General features: G+C 37.9%; 1 long non-coding RNA gene across 1 annotated transcript in view; it reads right to left on the bottom strand.

The window, feature by feature from the left end:
- Positions 1-7658: 7658 nt before the first annotated feature.
- The window catches only part of LOC103175340, a 28361-nt gene continuing 21056 nt past the window's right edge, over positions 7659-14963 (bottom strand). The window contains exon 4 of the long non-coding RNA XR_487461.2: positions 7659-7841. This is a non-coding gene — a long non-coding RNA (uncharacterized LOC103175340). The remainder of the gene's footprint in view (positions 7842-14963) is intronic.

The following is a 14963-nucleotide window of genomic DNA, read 5'->3' as shown; positions in this document are numbered from 1 at the left end:
TACATACATACAGACAGACAGACAGACAGACAGACAGACAGACAGACAGACACACACACACACACACACACACACACACACACACACACACACACACACACATACATACATACATACATACACACATACAAAGACATAAAATTCAATATTGAATATTGGCCTTGAGAAATGCTGGCAAATATATTTGAAGAAACTCTGAAATAGAACTTATATTTAAGGAAGGTACAGAGATACATGGAGATGCTCATGTAATGTTAATTTGGCTTTCACTGTGAAACTAACCATTAAACTTAATAGGTCCAATGTCAAAGAAAGTCATGTTATTTTTGTGTTATTTACCATAAGCTCCAGATTTACACGTTTGTAATCAACAAAATAATGCCCTACGTTCATTCATTACATTTGGAAATCATAGTTTATATTTCTTATGTAATATATATATTCCAGTAACCGTTGATCTAAGAAGCAATTGACACTTTCCAGCAATTTATTTTTCATCTGAATTATTCTAACATTCAAAGTTAGTTAGTTCAAAGATTCAAATCATTCTACCTCAATTTTAAAATTCACTCCGAGCCCCTTCTTAGCCCCTTCCTCTCTCCTGTTGAAAGATTCAATCCTGACTCTGCTCACAGCTCTCGCTTTCACACACTCCAGATTAAGAACATAAGAATTTGCTGGTGAAAGAAGACCAAGAACCATCTAGTTCGCCTTCCACCACCCTGGCAGTCGTTTGACATGTCATGTCCCAAACTATACAGTGTATCCTGACATATTATTTTCTAGCAGAATTCTATCTAATTTGTTCTTGAAACAAATGACATTTTCTGCTTCCGCTGTCTCCCTCGGGAGTCTGTTCCATAAGTTTATTACTCGCTCTGAAGTAGTGTTTACGCAAATCTGTTCTGAATTTACAGCCCCCACTTCAAACGCAGGCCATGTCCTCTGGTTCTACTGTTCAGATTCACATTTAATCAACTCTTCAAGCAAGGAACTGCTCGACACCTCTGCATAATAGCTTCGAATACTCATTACCATCTCTGAGTGGGTATTGGGTTTATTGAATAAAACGCTCTGCCAAACCCTGCATATGTTGACGGAAGGTAAGAACTCAGACTGAGGGCGAACATTGGGAGGCATCGTCTGAAAGAACTAAACATAACCTTCAAAATTTTGATACCAAAACTATTTTTGTCCTTCAGCTGCTGATTCACCCACATTTGTGTATTTTTTTTAAACCTTCAAAGATATTTATTTGTCGTTTGTGAAAGTGCTCTCCTAACTGCAGTATTACCCTGAATCCATTTCTTGTCAAGTGTTGCACTGAAATGTCTCTTTACTCTTTGACTACCTGGTTGGATGCCGATTACTTGGCAGCCAGTTAAGACTGAACGGTTTGCCAACTTCAATTAAGTCCCAAAGCTTTTCCTTTCCCAAGCCTGTCTAGCCACTGAAGCTGTTTAAGAACAAAGTGTCCTTCAATGCCAATGATTATCCATTGAAAAAGCAGAAATGATCTAATACTGGATAAAGCCCATTTTATCAATGCAGCTAATAAAGGAAATCCATTCCGTTAAATCAAATTCTTCAAGTGTCTCGACTATTTCTGGATATCTAAATAGAAAAATAAATCTTGAAATGCTAGGTCTTTTGAGAATTACTCAGGCTTTATGAAGCACTAAATACTCTCATTACATTAATGTGAATACTCCCTTTGTAACCAACCCTCGAATTCTATATGCCTTTGCTTATTGAACAACAGGTAGCAAGTGCTGAACTCTCTGGACATTTACACATAATATTTATGGGCTGTAATTATATTTTAATTGGCTTTGAGGAAATACATCGAAAAGAGTAGTTTAAAACCCTTCTGACAAGAAATATTTTCATTTTGCATGAATTTGCATAACATATATTGTAGCTTTTCTGAGTATTGGCAAAGGAGGGGGGAATGCATAACACTTATAATCTTTTATTATGTGTTTATGATTAGATTTCCCCTAACAAACACAGATCTAAAATATTCCTAGTGTGTTATAGACCTCACAAGCTGTTTATTGTTATCTTCATGAAAGAACTTCAATTACTTAGAAAAAAGGATTTAAGGAAGTTAGAGTTACATTGAACAAATATGTGGCAGAATATAACAAAAGTATAATTCTGTTTCTAAGTTCCTATTGTTGAAACCAACAAATTTTCTCTAACCTACATCCAAACTCCAGCTGTACAGAATAAATTTGTTTTAAAACAGTTGCGCGCCATAATAATATTTATCTTTAGTAATACAGTACTTTTCTATTATGCTATTCAGTAAAATAGCTTTGAATGAAAGAAGATTGTGTTTCAAATAAAGTAGCTTGCACAACTTTCTCCTTTACACAAGAGGGAAAACTATGAAGACAAGAATGAAGTGGCAACAGTACAAGTAACACAGATGCCAAACCATGCAATGGAGTCAAGTATGCAAGAGAATTTCCATCAACTTACGTGAAAATACCCTGTGAAACCTTTACACTTGTTCAATATAATAGCGTGTACTCATCCAAGCTTGATTGAGTAATATGTTTTTAAACTGCTATGCAAAATGCAAGCCATTTTTAAAACGCAAAGCCAAAAATAACATCATCTCAAATGAGCAGCCACTGTTTGGGACCAAAAGTGCACTTGGATATTGTTTTGCTGCATATCCATGTGTTTTTCATTTTACAAAGCTCACATAAGGTCACATAAGTTCAGAATTAAATAGAGTAAACAGAATTATAATTCCAAGAAAAGGAGGCAGCATAGTGTTAAAGCAAGTTAACAACATTTTAGGAGCACAGGGGGCCCCAATATTCCTCCGGTTGATACACTTGAGAAAAAACAACATCATCAAATTGCATTTATACAGCGCCCTTCACATTGGGAGGATATTCCAAGGTGCTGGACAGTGAAAGGTTTGCACCTGAGCTGGGTAGTTGGATTCAAGAAGGGTGGAGGGGAGGTGGAAGGATGGCCGAAGGCCCGATCAAAGAGGAGATTGGCCTTGAAGGAGGCAAAGCTGAGGGGGTCCAGGATGGAGTTTCAGAGGGTGGGACCAGATAGCCTGAAGGCCAGACCATCAATTAGGCTTTCAGCCTCAAGTAGTCTTGAGTAAATAATGTGTAACGTCAGGAGAAAGCACCAATGGGAGAATCTTTCTAGTTTATCAATACTTGAAACTATTCTTTTCTTCCAAAAAGTAATTAATGAGCAAAGGCAGCATTTTTATAAACCCCAGTTGAACTTCATGGGAAAACTCCTCCAAGAGCTCCCCTGATAGCTCAACCCAATATACGGCTGAGTTATACAGAACAAGGAAGATTTCTGGTGCAATCCCCGGTTTGGGCTAAGTTAGCTGATCTCAAATAGGGTAATAGATGTGGCGATGCTATAACTGGCGTTATTGCCGTGAAATATGGAAGGAATAATCACACAGTTCCCTCCAACTGACTGCTATCCAGCTCATAAAATCATATATTCTACGTGACACTAAATGAAATAATTGTATTCATGATTCAATACAGAGACATGTAACATTTGGGAACGTGGCACATTTATGAATTTCCATACAACAACAACTTAGTTTATTCCTACCTGAACGTTAAGGATGAAATCCTATCTTCAGCAATTCTTAATGTCATTGGTGATGTCTCTTGCTCATGAAGGTTGTTAAGGCAACAAATAGTCTCGTAACAGTTGATTACCCATTATTGTATACCAACTGCTGAGCTCAAAGCTTCTCACACCATTTTCAGTTTACACATGGCTTTAATTAATCTGTTGTTGGCTCACATCCACACTCACCTCACTAACATTATGATTGGAAATGATCTTCCTTCTCCAGAACTGTTCAAGTCAACCATTTAATCAGAGAGAGCGTTTTTACATCCTGTCTTGTTTTAAATTGTTTAAAATATTGTTATGTTGTTAGTATTTTTATTATCGATGGTACCTCCAAATGATGCTACTCCACCTTTTATGCCCACAATTTTATAGAAAATAGCTCTGCCATTGAACAGAAGGATCACAATAGGTTAAAGTCTTATCCAAGCATTCCTAACACAGTGTTAGGAAAAGTAAACAGTCAGATTGTAAGAGAAAACATTGTTTTGCTCACAAAACATGCAGTCAATTCACTTTACAGTATATTCTGTGGATCGCTTTGATACTTCACGGAAAAACTCCTGCAATACCTCCCTTGATAGCCCAAAATATCTGTCCAATGAGTGGCTGAGCTATACAGAGCTATACGTCTAGAGGACATGATAAGACTCTATATCAAATGCAAGGATTATTATAGTCGGACTAGAGAGGGAAATCCTTAACACTCTGTAGTATCATTTCCTCCCCTTTGGGGATGTCTTCAGACAGGATTAGAAAATGGGCTCATAAATATTCAAGCAAATTATTTTGAAGTGTCGCTGGGTCTGTATCTATTCCAATCCAATCCACGGCCATTCACAATGCTTTTGCTTCTCTGTATATGCAGAAGTATTCTGGAATCAGAAGAGCGGAAGTAATTATTTCCTTTCTCATTTCATGATGTGGTGAGACTTGGTGTGTCCCTCATTGTCACTAATTTACAATCTAAGGGTACATGGTTATGCATAATTAATTCATCTGTTGGCATTGAAAAAAATCTGAATCTTAATCCATACTTCAGAGCCTCCCTAATTTTACCAACTATAAGTTGCTTCATTATATGCAATGTAAATAATTAACAGCTGGAAGGAAGCCTGTCGTATGTTAATGTTGTCTTCCAATGGTTTTCTGTCCTGTCTAAAGTTCAAATATTTTAGTCACTTGTTAATATAACCACCCAAGTGCAGCCACAGCAAGTGAACTAACCCATTCAAAATTCCTTCACAAGTTTACACCTTTGTCATCAATTAACCTAAACTGTGTTGAACTCCATTCTGGTGGCTAAACTCTCTACCTCTCTTGCTGCATCTCTCTTCGCATTCATTATCTTTATTTTATTGCAGCAATTCACACATATTCACCCTGCAGTCAAATCCCTGCCCAAATTTGTACTTACGTAGGTCACGCAGCCAATGAAAAACTGCAAGCAACTTTGTGCAACGATTGTGCCAAGTCAGTATGTAACTCCTCTGTGTGTTAGACTTTAGTTCTGGTGAGAAACTGTGAATTCTCATTGTGAAACATATATAAACACACACATATATAAATCAAAAACAGGAATCCAAGTCTAAACTTGTAGATGTGGACAAGTCACACAGCTGAATTTGGATGCCTTTCCCTCTCACCACTGTGGTTGGCACTCCCCCAATGTCAAACCTATTACAGTACAGTACTAGGAACTGTTTTCTGTTGAAACTCCTCAAGAAACAAGAACAAAAAAGGTGTGAGACTAATTTTCTTGGCAAGTCTAAACATCTTAAGTCAAATTCTTAAAACGATGACAAATTCCTGAGATCCTGAACCTAAAGCACCCACCTTCTCTCATTTATTACAGTATTTATTTTTTCCAATGACTGGCCCATAAATGAGCACAGAGTTAAATGGGTTCACTGCAGCTGCAATAAAAGGCTCAGAGATTTTTCTTGGCTGTTGCTTTAGCTTGTCCCCAGCACACAATCCACGCTAAAATTCTCCGGGTTGTTAAAGAATTTTTCAACGTCTTATTTTGAAAGAAAATATGAGAAGTCGAGCCCAAAATTATAACTGCGGTAAAGTTTCTGTTTACAGTAAAATGTTCTGAAATATTATTGTCATATGTGTATGGCAATTAGGAAATTAGGATACGTAGCTCTTTATACTAACCTTTATTGTTCCAGCCAAACCGAACTGAGACCATCAGTGAGACTTATACCAAGGTAAAATGCGGTACTTCCTCTAACATTGAATATGGTGCCTGTCCTTCAGGGCTAATAGGATTTAGCATTATTGTCTTTTCAAATATTTTGGGAATACTGCTGGTTTTATTTTTTATTTCCCTTATACATTGGCGTACGGTACAATTTACACTTGAAATGCAAATTCAATCTCTGGTTAGTTTGTCCACTTGAATTTGCTTTATTAATTATTTTAAATCTTTCCATATGAAGTTTCTCTAATCCATGTTCCCTCTCATTCTAAAGCACATCATGGTCAACGTTAAGAGATTTTCTGACTGAACCCTCCATGGTTTAATCTGTTATTTAGTTGTTTGCTTTATCTGTTTATCCCTTGCTTCAGCGGCGTACGTTTCCATTTATGATTTTTTTTGTATCTATTGCCATCAGTGTATATAAATAATCAAATTGCTGCTCTCCTCTAGGGTATACTTGTGAGCTCAGTTTCCATTCTAACTTGAGAAAAGAATACACTGGAAGAACTGGATGTCATCACATTCTTTTTTTTGTTATTTTGATGTCCATCCGGTACCTAATATTTCATCGTTTTGCAGTAGCCGCTCAATTTGTTATTCACCTTAATCTTTCGTCCCGCAAAACACGGAGATATTTTGCTGTGTGTGAAACGTGTGTCCTTGCAGGAAATCTCTTTGTGGGATGCCACACTGTGAGCACTTATGATGCACTGCGCAATTGTCGGAAGCAAGGTTCCTAACTTGAATGAATTCTCAATGGCAATCCAGACAGCTCTTGGAACCTCGGATGCAAGGGAGACCACAGAGTGGGGCTGGTGGAGTCGTGGGAACAGAACTCCATTCTTTTCACTTGGCTGCAAAAGTTGCAATGGTTTAAGTGAAATTCCACCCCCCCGAAAAAAAAAGGAAAGAGGGGAGAAAGTAACAAAATAAATAGAAAATAAAAACCATCCTTGAGATGCTTGGCTTTCCTCTCTCAACTTTGCTGGAAAGCTCTGTGGAATCTCATGGGCACAACTCGCCCTATCTGTGGGTGTTTAGTGTAACATTAGACCGGGAAACGATTCCAGAACTCGCAGTGAGGGAAAGGTCAGACAAGCTAAGAGATAATAAATGGACATTTCTGCTACATATAATTTAATACTCTCAGATGCTACAAGCGTTGGATAAGAAAGCTTTATCGGCTAACAGGCACATTTAAACACATGTTTTCGCTGTGTAAATGAAAATGAGTATGGTTTGTTCTTATCTTTTTCAGTAGGTTTGGAAGAAACTGGAGAAAGATTTCCAAAAGACTCTTTAATACAGGCATGTAAAACTGCTGTTGGGTTTGAAGCTGCAGCCAAGCCTGGGAGCCAGCCAGCAGGGCAACTAACCAACCAACTAACCACTCTGGAAACGTGGGATACAAGGTGGAGCAGGAAAAGACCAACTTATTCTGTTTAGCTCAGATATAAAGTCGGGAACCTGAGAACAGAGGAGCCAAAGTCACTTGTATTTTATGCTTAATACTCTGTTTACTTAATCAGACAGAAAAACATATAATGTCACGTTGATTCAATAAGCAGGGTTACAATAAGCAGGGTTATGACAGATTATACTGACAATATCAAAGTTATAATAATAATCCTTGCATTTGATACAGCGCTTTATTATGTCTTCAAGATGTCTCAAAGCGCTTCACAGAATATACAGTAAAGTGAATTGACTGTATATTTTGTTACCGAAACGTGAAATATGTGTCCTTGTAAGGACACAATAACTCAATATCAAAGTTCATAGGCAGTAGACAAACTTCTCTTGCTTCTCTGTTCTTCTTGCTTGGAAATGTTGACAATAGAGGGTGATGAATCTCTTGCAGTGTTTTTGCAACTGTGCACTTGTATCATCAAAGTCTGTCCTTTTCTTCTTACGATGTTCCTGGAATAGCTGGAATCTTGGACAGTCGAGTGGCTCGAGTCACAGAATCTCGGGTCGAAGTTTTGCCTTCCTAGAGGAGCGGAAAACTTAGTCAGTCACTCACCAACAAACTGAACATTCAGACTGAACCGACAACTGAACTAGTGTGGCTCAGCTGGACATCTTTTTATCATGGCCTTCTTCCTTAACATCAGGATACAATACAACACAAAATTACATTTGCATAGCACCTTGCACGTCGGGAGGATATCCCAAGGTGCTGCATTTGGACCCGGGTGCTGGTGGAGGGATGGGGATGCGGTTTGGGATAAGGGAGGGTAGAGGCCAGGGAGGGTAGGAGACTGGTCGAAGGCATGGTTGAAGAGGAGGGTCTTGAGACGTGCCTTGAAGGAGGTAAGGGGGAGGGAGAGAGGCAGGTCTTCACATGCTCACTCAACTGATTGTAGTTTAATCAGGCCAGCTTTGGGCCTTAGGCTGACTCTGATTAAAACAATACAGGACCAGCACAGCAACAATTAACACAACAACCTACAGCTGTACTGACAATTCACTTCTCTCTCAGCCAATTGAACGCTTCACAATACAAAGCATAACATTTTGGCATTTTCTCAAAACGTTTTATATGGAGTTAAACCCACAACGTTCACTATGCTCAAATCGAGGTTCTGCAACTTGGCTTAATTTAATTAGGCTTGTATTTCTATAGGTCAGCTTGACACTAGCTAACACGCATTCTTAACGTCACTAAACAGTAGTTCATTTCTGATTGCAACACTGCTGTTAAGGCAGAAAATATGAAATCTGAGAAACTAAGAGAATGAGGCTTTGATCAGATATCGTTAAACCTCACAGAGAATTTATTATTGTTGTGAAACACTCACAAATTAGCTGAAATCAAGATTCCCCAATAAGGTATATTTTGTAAACTGAGCAAACCAAAGCGATAGTGCTCTGGATGTTGGTAAATCCCCATAGAAACTCTCACAGTCAAGGTCCACATAGATACACAGTCAATCCACTTTGCAATATATTATGTATAACACTGTGAGACATTGCAAGGACGTGATAAGCGCTATATCAAGTGCAAGGATTATTATTATTACTAATAAAACGTCCACTTGCTTACCACTCATCCCCCTCTAACTTCTTTGAGCTATGTTCATCAAAAAAAGACAATACATCTGTTAGCTGTTTTATTTGGATCTGGGAATTAAACTAAGGCTATTCACAGCAATGCAATAATTATTTTCCCCCCCACATTGCTTCTCCATTGGTGTGGCAGCACCCCACCACATACATTCCTCGTGGAATTTCAAATTCAACTCATTCGCTTGGGGCAAAGAATAAACGTTGGAAGCATTGTCAGATGCATTGTCAGATACGTGCGAATCAGTTGCAGCTGTGTTCTGAAAGACATTCCTTCCCATTTCATTTTAACTTACTCCATGTTGTACATTTGTAGATCACATCCAGAAATCTTTCTGATTGAATAGTTGCACACACTGATCTAATAAATAGACCACCATAGCCATGTCAAATACGCCTGTGCACCAAATGTACTTGTATTTGAATTCTCGGCAGCTTTCAAATTATTTGAAACAAAAGCAATAAGCTATTGACTTTCTATCTGTAGATGGCACTCGTGTTTTTAATATGGACTTCGAAATCATTAGTGGGTGGTGACACACTACAATCGGATTACTATTGCGTTTTTTTAGGAGACCTTTGAACTCCAAAGCGCTTCCATTTCATACACTCATATTCAATCTGTACAATTTCACCAAATAATCATGTGCTCAGTCCTTCAGGATTCTCAGGAAACTGAGAATAAGATTTGACAAAATGGAAGGAGTGCCTCTTATACAGTGTACATAATAATGATAATAATCCTTGCATTTGATATAATGCCTTAACACATCTTCATGACGTCTCAAAGTGCTTCACAAAATATACTGTAAAATTAATTGACTGTATATATTGTGGCCGAAATGTGGCAGCCAATTCCACACAGTAGTATCCCACAAAGAGTTGAGGATTGAATGACCAAATTTTTTTTACATAAAGGTATCCATTTTACGACCAGTTTCAGTGAACAGCAGCTGATATTCTAACAGTACTCTATCATCATCATTTCACACACAAAAATACAGTCAATCCACTTTACAGTATATCCTGTGAAGCGTTTTGAGACGTCTCAATGTTGTGATAAGGCGTGATAGCAAATGCAAGGATTATATTATTATTATTATTATTATTATTATTATTATTATTATTATTATGGAGTCCTGTAGCTCAGTGGTTGTGGAGTCCTGTAGCTCAGTGGTCGTGGAGTCCTGTAGCTCAGTGGTTAGAGCACTCGCTTTGCAAGCGAGAGACCTGAGTTCAATTCCAGGCAGAGGGCGAAACCTTGGGCAAGTTTCCTTACTCCACACAGAGCCTAATAATAATCCCTCCAAAACCAAAAACAATAATAAAATTGGCATTTTCAATCTACGACTGTTTGTGGGACATTGCTGTGCGCAATTGGCTGCCGCGTTCGCCCACAAATTTACAGTCAATTCACTTTACAGTGTGTTCTGTGAAGCGCTTTGGGACGTCCTTCCGACGTGAAAAGCACTATATTAAATGCAAGGATTATTATTATTATTATTATTATTATCTGAAGCTGAATTCTGCTATTATCGTCTCCACAGAACTTCATGACTGCTTCCAAGTGAATAGAAATCATTTGATTTGAAACGGTATTTTGTCCGTGCAGTGATGTGACAAAAAAGCACTTGTTCCTGGATTGGATGTTGGGTAATTGGTCTGCGCATTTAATAATAGTTATTGAGAGTTGCCTCGCGGATAGAGGCAACGTGAAACTATACAGACCAGAACGTTACATGTACAAATTAGAGTTAACTGGGACTCAACTGGGATAACACTTGAGGACATTGTAATTGGCAATGAGCATCTCTTGGTTATGGAGAAGATTATCACGCTCTTGATTACTATCCAGGATTCCGTTCTGGAATGTGCTTATGTGCAGATGTCAAGTAAGGACAGGATCACACTGTGTTTCCCGTTACCCTTACCCCTGGTTGAGTCATCTGCCAACATTCGTGTTCAAGATTCACACGTGAATATTAGCCACTTGGACAAGATACCAGAGAGGGCTGTGAAACCGAACGGAAAAGGGAAAGCAAGAAGAGAGAAAATTGGAGGAAAATTGGCAGAGAGGAAAGAAAATCCCTGTTGCTGAAAAGAAGCAGGAGATCTTCCATATCCCACTGAGAAACCTGACTCAAGCAACATTCCTCAACGGTGACGGTTTCAAATAGCAGAGATCAACATTGAAAATCAGGAAGTTAGAAATAAAAATGGAAATAATAATAATCCGTGCATTAGAAAATCAATTAAAAGGGTTACAACAACCAATTGCAGAATAAATTACTGAGAAACACTGACATAGGATATACTCACTTGTGCAGCACTTGCACTTCCTGGCTATGATGTAGTTTCCAAACTTTTCACCTCAACTGACTCAGTCACCATTAATGTATGCTCTAAATTGCAGACTTTTAGAGTAACCTCTGCAACTTTTCGATCAAATGACCCCTTCCTCCATTATGTATGAATAGACTGCAATCAACACTGCAACCTTTTTGCTTTCAATTAATTACCACCAAATTTATTCCTCTTACACGTTTTATGTAAGATATATTAATTGCCTCTTTTTTTGGCTCTATATAGTTTTATTTTTTATTTATTGGCTCTGTTTCCATCTTTTTTATTTCCATATGCTGCACTTCATGATGTTTGCTCAACTTCCTTGGTTAAGAAATTCCTCAAGTATTGATGCTCTGTGAAGCTTCGCCTTTTATTCTGAAAATACCGTTTCAGTTTCACTCAAACCTCTGCACTGGCCAAAACAAACTGCTACAGAAGATTTATATTTCAACTAAAACTAAAATGTGCAGATCATCATTTTTGCTTTTGGATAGATTTTCAAATGCCTATATAAAAAACATTACAAGCCCGATCTGCACACTTCAATAACAATAATTTGCATTTATACTTGCCTTTTACATACCACTCACTATATTGCAGAGTGTATTATTTACCGATCCATGGCCAAACATTCCATTATTCAACAAAAATGTCCACTAAGCCAACTTGACAACCCTCCCTAAGCAATTTCAGTTATCTGAATAGTCAATGAGGAGGCATCTTCAATGCTGAAAACCTTATAGCAGTGTTAGTGCCTGAATAATCCAATTTAGGCCAATAAGTGGAGAGGAGTTTTGGAAACAATGGAGCAATGACAAGGAATATACAATGCAAAACAAGAAGAATGAACAAACAACAGTTTTCATTTATATAGTGCCTTTCACACAAGGCATCATCTTAGAGCACTTGAATAGATAAAAAACCATACTGATTTCTAGTATCAAGATCAGTATAATCCAAATTACTTTCCAATGATATCTCATTTCCAGCAAACCTTTCTGAAATATATTTTAATTCAGTTTTCTTCAGCTAAAGCCAAAATATTTAGGTAACATTTATCATATTTGCCTTTGGTGTTTTCAGTAATTTTCCTACAAATATTTCCCAAACTATTCTGTAACGGGAACCTTATGGTTCTGACTTTCCTTTGGAGATTTAACATTAATCATAGAATTGTACAGCACAGAAGGAGGCCATTCAGCCCATCATGTCTGTGCCGACTCTTTGAAAAGAGCTAATTCAATCCCACTCCCCCGTGCTCTCCCCAAACTGCAAACTTGTCCTCCCCAAATAATTATCTACTCCTCTCTTAAAAGCTGTTATCGAATCGGCTTCCGCTGCACTTTCAGGCAATGCATTCCAAATCCGAATAATTTGCTGTGTGAAAAAATTTCTCCTCACCTCCCCTCTGTTTCTTTTAACAACTATTTTAAGTCAGTGTCTTCGGGTCACCAACCCACCCGCCAGTGGAAATAGTTTCTCCTTGTTCACCCTATCGAATCCCCTCATAATTTTGAAAAAATTTCTATTAAGTCTCTTCTTAACCTTCTCTGCTCCAAGAAGAATAATCCTCGCTTCTCGAGCCTCTCCTGATAACAGAAGTCCCTCATTCCTGGTACCATCCTGGTAAATCTCCTTTGCCATCTCTCCAATGCCTTGACATCCTTCCTAAAGTGTGGTGCCCAGAACTGAATCAGGTCTTTATTATGTAGTGGCATAAGCCATTTAGCACACTACATTGTAAAGACATTTAATCATTCAGTGTTATTGTACTGATGTACCACAGGAGCTTGATTATGCCATACCAATATAAAATTAACTTTTATTTACAAAAATGTATAATGAATAGACTTATGTGAGTAAGAAAATAACTATATATAAATCCCTTAAAAAAATAATAATAATAATGATGTGGTCACTTAATCCATGACTGTTTGTGGGACACAGTCAATTCACTTTTTTTCTGTGAAGCGCTATGAGATGTCTAGAAAACATGATAGGCTGCTATATCAAATACAAGGATTATTATTTATTATAAACTCACAAGTCTAACTGGTGCTGCCACACTGCTAGCAATGATTTTGTTTTCTCCACTGAATATGTTTTTCATATTCTTAAAAGCACCCATTTTGCTATAGCATGAGAGTATATTTAGAAAAAAATATATACATCTTAAAAGTATCATCAGGGAGGAGGTGCTTGGACCAGTCATGAGGTTTCCCAGCAATTGTCCTGAATCTCCATTTGGTGGGTACAACAGCGTGGTTGAAGTTGACACAGGTTCATAACACATTGAGCTTGCATGCCAGCAAGCAGAATTCCTGTAGCCACATAAATGCACTATTGAAGTGTCTCTGACTTGTTTTAAGTCATAAGTACTAGTCCACCTTAACCACTGCAAAAAGTATCTGTACCAGTGGAGGGGTGGGGGGCGGGGGGTGGGGGGGTGGGGGGGCGGTGGTGGTGGGGAAGCAGGCATTTGGTCAGTTGTTAATTAATTTTATGGACCGGCCATCTAAGTAAACCATCTTGTGAGGTTACTCTTATCAGAAATATGATTTTGCTTTCAAGCTTTATTGGCAGAATCGAAAAATCACCGGTCTGTTTCAGATATAAAATTGTTTGTGCTCCAAGTACCGCATTTAGAAAATGACTATTAATGTGAATATGAAGGCTTTAATGTCAGGGCCACAGCTGAACTCCTCCCCGTGCCAGCTGTGGCCCTAGTTAACCCGAGAAATGTTCAGAATCCTTGTTTTCTGTTTTTGGCAGTCAGCTTAATTGGCAGTTTCACATTGATCTTTTATTTGCTAGCAGAGCTTGCCAACGGCAATTAGAACTGCTTTATACTTCAAGCTCGGAGTTCAACCATTTCAGTTCTGGCTTATTTTGAATGAGCCGTACACATTAACAGCAGCAGTCAAGCACTTCGGGTAAACATACTAAAGGATTCAACTGGATTGATTCAAAATTGATCTTTTGTCAAGATCTGAAAAATAAGTATCAGATTTTGTTTCAAAATATAAATGAGCTTTGTTTTGCTCAGAAACCATGTCTTTAAAACCGAAGATACACATCAGATCATATGTTGTTAATCCTATAGAATAACATCTAATATTTTTTTAAAAAGAATGTCAGCAACTACGAAGATATTTTATATACAATAAACTTTTCCAGAAACACAATTATTGTACTGTATTCCACTGTAATTAAGTCAAAATTGGCCTGTATAATACACCACACTTGCTACGCTTTACAATAATAATAATAATCCTTGAATTTGATATGGCGCCTTATTACATCTTCGAGACGTCTCAAAGCGCTTCACAGAATATATTGTGAAGTTAATTGACTGTAGATTTTGTGTACAGTGTATACAGTGAAACACATTGAGATGTCCGCCTGACATGAAAGGTGTTATATGGCATGCAAGTTTTTTTAATCTAACTGATAGTATTTGGTTAATGCAGATGGTCTGATAATGGGTCACAATTGGCATTTTCCCTGCATTTAGCGGTTAAATAGATTGTCCTTACTCTCCAACTGGGATGAGATGATTAGTTTATAACCTGTTGGTCCTCTGTTTCCAAAGACGTCCCTTGAACTTCCAGTTCTATTCCTTCCCATTCCACATTGATTTGCACCTGCCAAAAGCTAGCACTCAATCCTGAAGTACTGTATAGTGCGTTCACAGAACTGT

This window comes from Callorhinchus milii, unplaced genomic scaffold, assembly GCF_018977255.1.
Source record: "Callorhinchus milii isolate IMCB2004 unplaced genomic scaffold, IMCB_Cmil_1.0 Scaffold9, whole genome shotgun sequence".
Taxonomy (NCBI): Eukaryota; Metazoa; Chordata; class Chondrichthyes; order Chimaeriformes; family Callorhinchidae; genus Callorhinchus; species Callorhinchus milii.
Note: the sequence above shows the minus strand (reverse complement) of the source record. Positions and strands in the feature narration are given on the sequence as shown.